Below are 5,000 nucleotides of genomic sequence, written 5' to 3'. Positions count from 1 at the left end.
GAAATTAAAAAAAAAGTAAATAAATGAACGAATAAGTAAATAAATATGCTCTGGCAGCAAGTGAGATTTTATAAATGTCCGGCCAGTTCACCTTCATGTTTTCCCCCTAACAAGCTGGCCTTATGAGTTTACATGACTGCCAGGATTAAAAAGTGAGGCGTAGGCATGAGGACAACCGCTCAATCCTTCCCACTGCCCAATGGAGTCAAAACCATATGTGCCTGATTGATGTCCCCGGCTAGCCCTGCGCTGCTATTGACAGGTCGAGTCTGCCTTCCATAACAAGTGGCACAAAAGAGGGACAATCAGGGACATGGCAGTTTTAAAGGGCGCATTCAGATAGCACGGTCGTCAGGGTGATAGATAGATAGATAAACAGATAGATAGACAGACTGATAGTTAGATAGACAGACAGAGAATATATGTATGTGCAGTATGAAGGCGTATGTACTTGTGTGATGTGTGTGTGTGTGTGTGTGTGTGTGTGTGTGTGTGTGTGTGTGTGTGTGTGTGTGTAAAAAGAATATTAAATAACCTCTTCTCTCCCCTCCAATACAGACTACCTGCAGTTTCATTAGTGTGTGTGTGTGTGTGTGTGTGTGTGTGTGTGTGTGTGTGTGTGTGTGTGTGTGTGTGTGTGTGTGTGTGTGTGTGTGTGTGTGTGTGTGTGTGTGTGTGTGTGTGTGTGTGTGTGTGTGTGTGTGTGTGTGTGTGTGTGTTTTAATCTGACCGGCTCCATTCATCGGTCCATTACAGAAGTGGTGGACCGAGGGACAGAGCTGGACCGTAACTGTTAATTGAGAGAGAGAGAGAGAGAGAGAGAGAGAGAGAGAGAGAGAATATTTCCTCATTTCTGTCTGTCTGTCCTACTCTCTCTCTCTCTCTCTCTCTCTCTCTCTCTCTCTCTTCCTTCTTCTTTATTTTATCTCTTTTTTTAGTTTGCTTTTCCTCATCTTTCTTCCCGTCTTTCTCTCATTCTTTCCTTCCCTCCCTTTCTCTCTCTCTCTCTCTCTCTCTCTCTCTCACTTACTCTCTCGCATCCTCCTCCTTTGTTTTCTTCCATTCCCTTCTCCCCTTAATCTCATTCCTTCTCCCCTTCTTCCCTTTTCCCTCCCTCTTCCCTCCTTCTCTCCCTCTTCTTTCCTTCCTTCCCTCCTCTCTCTTTCTTCATTCTCTCCCTCCTCCTTCCTTCTCATTCTCTTCCTTCTCTTCTTCTTACCTCCCTCCATCCCTCCCTCTCTCTCGCTTCTCTCCCTCCCTTCCTTTTTCTTCCGTTTTCTCGACCTGTTCCCTCTCCACCTCCTGTCCTTCTCTTCCTCTTCCCTCTCTTCCCTTCCTTCTTTCTCTCCTTCTTCCCTTCCTTCCTCTCTCTCCCTCTTCTGTTCTTCTCTTCCACTCTCCCTTAACCATCCTTCCCTCCCTCTTTCCTCTTTCTCTCCCCACCCACGCCCTCCCCATAAAGCTCATATCCCGGGCTTTGAGCTTGTACTGCCACGAGTTATAGGTACTGACTTTCTCTCTCTCTCTCTCTCTCTCTCTTTTTCTCTCCTTCTCTCTCTCTTTCTCTTTCTCTCTCTCTCTCTCTCTCTCTCTCATTTAATACTCTGTTCTAGTATTAATCATGTTTTTTTCTTATTTATACTTATTCCTATCACTGTTAATTCTCTCTCTCTCTCTCTCTCTCTCTCTCTCTCTCTCTCTGCAACAAAAATAAAAAAAGCAAATAATACACAAAAAAGTTAATACTAAAACTGCTCTTGCCATGCAGGAAAAAACACAATATATATTTACTCAAATAACGAAAATAAAAATAATGAATAATTAAACCAAGGAAAATAAAAAAAAGCTAGAGAGAGAGAGAGAGAGAGAGATTACAGGCCCCTTATCTCACAGCCCCTTATCTCATAGCCCTTTATCTCACAGGCCCTTATCTCACAGGCCCTTATCTCACCACCAAAACCAAAACAACCAACCACAACAACAACTATCCTCCCACCAGCAGCCCCTACCACACGCCCCATCGCCTCTCAAAGCCCTTCTCCAGCCCTACCAAAGCCCTCTGCTGCGCCCTCGTTAGCAGGACAGATTACTGCTGCTTCTACTGCTAAAGCGGGAGGAGAGAAGAGCAGGGCAGGACAGAATATCAAGAAGATTGGGCAGATGTTTGGTGGAGTCAGCACGGAAGTATAAATGACGAAGGGTACGAGGCTTCATATGTCTACCTACCTGTCTGTCTGTCTGTCTATCTATCTATCTATCTATCTGTCTGTCTATCTATCTAACTAACTATCTTTCATTCCTCTATCTCCAATTTCTCTCCATTCATTCACTTACCACCCTCTCTCTCACCCTTTCCCTTCCCTCTTTCCTACCTCCTAACCTCCTTTCGTTCCTTCCTTCTCTCCTTCGTTTCCTTTCATCCTCCTTTCTTGCCTCCTTTTCTCCACCCTTTTTCTCTCTCCCTTCAATCTTTTCCCACCTCACCTTTCCTCCCTCCCAAGCCCACGCCCCACCGTAAGGCTCAAATCCCCCTAAGTGACCGCAGGATTTTCGCCTCTACTGGTTTAACAATTTGCTGTGAGGGCCCTGTGGCTTAACCCCATCTTGCCCCGATAGCAGTTATAGATAATCTCTCTCTCTCTCTCTCTTCTCTTATAATTTTCCTTTTTAATGTTCCCTCCTTCCTTCTTTTCCTTTCTCCTTCTTTTCTTCCTTCCTTCCTTCTTCCCTTCTATCCTTCCTTATTTTTCTTCTCCCTCCCTCCCCCTACCCTACCTTTCATTTCACCACTGTTCCTTCCTTTATTCCTTTTTCTCCTTCATTCTTTCCTTCCTTCAACACCGATTACCACAACACACACACACACACACACACACACACCACACACACACACACACACACACACACACACACACACACACACACACACACACACAACGAGAAAATACGTATAGAAGCTTGCCTTGAATCGATACCACCTTGCCACATCAGGTAATTTCCTCAGGTAAAGGATCTGCAATACCTGAAATCAATTACCTTCAGAAGCAGGTGACATTTCCTTAACATAATTGCTCAAGGTCCTTATTCTCGCCGGTCAAGTAAGCTCCCTGGCACCTCTTCCTTAGCGATTTATTTTTGGATACAGCTGGTTAATATAAATCTGTATGTTATTTATGCTGAGTATGGTGTATTGGAGTGGTTCAAATGGCACATAAGAGGACAGTAAGGAGTAATAATGCAAAATAAATCGCTTAGGAAGAGGTGTTAGGGAGCTGGGTTAGACCTGGTCAATTATGTCAGTTTGATTTTTTTTTTTTGGCTTTCATCAGACATTTTTATTATAAGGTGAGGGAGGGAGGGAGGGAGGGAGGAAGGAAGGATGGAAGGAAAAAGAAGGAAAAAAAGAAATTAAGAAGGAAAACAGGAAGGGAGAGAGGAAGGAAGGAAATATTGAATGAATGAATGAATGAATGAATGAATGAATGAATGAAGGAAGGAAGGAAGGAGGGAAGGGAAAGGTAGAAAGAAAGGAAAGAAGGAAATCAAGAAGGAAAGCAAGAAAGGAGGGCGGAAGGGAGGAGGGAGGGAAGGGAAAAGAAAGGAAAGGAAAGACAGAAATCAGGACGGAAAGCCAGAAGAACAGAAATAAAGAGAGACAGAACGAGAGAGAGATCAGATATTGCTCTCTTTAATCTCTTCCTTACTGGAGGCCTGTCCTAAGTTAAATAAAATCGTGTAGGGAAAGTACGAATAAAAGTAAAAAACATCAGTGTAGAGGAGAAGGTAAAGGGAAGACATGAACGAAGGAAAAGGGTTAAGCTTGAAAAATGTGACTGGGAGGCAGAACGAAGGTAGGGCATTAGACTTAGAGGAGGAGGAGGAGGAGGAGACGGGAAAGGAATTTTATTACCTGGGCTCGCGTCTCTCTCTCTCTCTCTCTCTCTCTCTCTCCTCGCGTGATGAAAATAAAAACAGAAGGAACGGTGAAAGAGGGAGACGAAGAACACCTTAAATAGCCGCACGCACCCCGGCCTTCTCCACCAGTCTAACACATCACAAAAAATGCTCATTATTTTTAGATACACACCCTCAGACACACCCCAGATACATCCCAGACGCACACCAGACACACCATGAGCACCTCGACCCCTCAACCCCCCTCCCCGTCACCCATAAACAGATTTAATTAAAAAGATACATCGACGGTGAGTGAGTGAGTGAGTGACGCAGTTAGGGACACACAATGAATCTGGCTGTCTCTGTGGGTGCAACAAGGAGGTACGAAATGAGAGAGAGAGAGAGAGAGAGAGAGAGAGAGAGAGAGAGAGAGAGAGAGAGAGAGAGAGAGAGAGAGAGAGTCCCTTAATAGTCAACATCAATTTCCCAAAGTTTGTGAAATAATGAAGGAGCGTGGAGGTTGTGTTACTCCTCTCTCTCTCTCTCTCTCTCCCTCCGTGTCATCAATATTACATTATCACTACCCTTTGTCTGCCTCTGTCGTCTTGAAACCTTAACAGTGAGATGAGGGGGGAGAAGGAAGGAAGGAAGGACGGAAGGAAGGAAGGAAAAAGCGAAGGAAGGAAAGAAGGAAGGCAGGCAGGAAGGACATAAGTAAAGAGCGACTGAAATAGAAGGATAAATGGAAAATGAAAAAAAAGAGAGAAAAGAGAAAGGAAAATTAAGGGAAGAAAAGAGAGAGAGAGAGAGAGAGAGAGAGAGAGAGAGAGAGAGAGAGAGAGAGAGAGAGAGAGAGAGAATTCGTGACCTCTATATATTGGAGCTCCAGCCTTCTCAAAATACGACTAATAAAAAGCGTTAACAAGGATGACTCGTTAGAAAGGATTAGAGAAGGAGGAGGAGGAGGAGGAGGAGGAAAAATGTGAAAAAGGCCGGGCGAATAGTTTAGAAAAATTTATATTAAAATAATAAAAAGAAAAAGAAGAGGAAGAGGAGGAGGAAAAACAAAAAACAGTCAAGAAAAAGAGAAAAGAAAAAGAAGG

At 43.9% G+C, this 5,000-nt stretch overlaps 1 protein-coding gene across 1 annotated transcript in view; it reads right to left on the bottom strand.

Annotated features, from left to right (window-relative positions):
- The window catches only part of LOC145406100 (globin-1-like), a 197,963-nt gene that overhangs the window by 5,991 nt on the left and 186,972 nt on the right, over positions 1–5,000 (bottom strand). The window lies entirely within an intron of this gene.

The sequence above is a fragment of the Coenobita brevimanus genome, chromosome 69, assembly GCF_032717465.1.
Source record: "Coenobita brevimanus isolate Jiangsu-jjx chromosome 69, ASM3271746v2, whole genome shotgun sequence".
Classification (NCBI taxonomy): Eukaryota; Metazoa; Arthropoda; class Malacostraca; order Decapoda; family Coenobitidae; genus Coenobita; species Coenobita brevimanus.
Note: the sequence above shows the minus strand (reverse complement) of the source record. Positions and strands in the feature narration are given on the sequence as shown.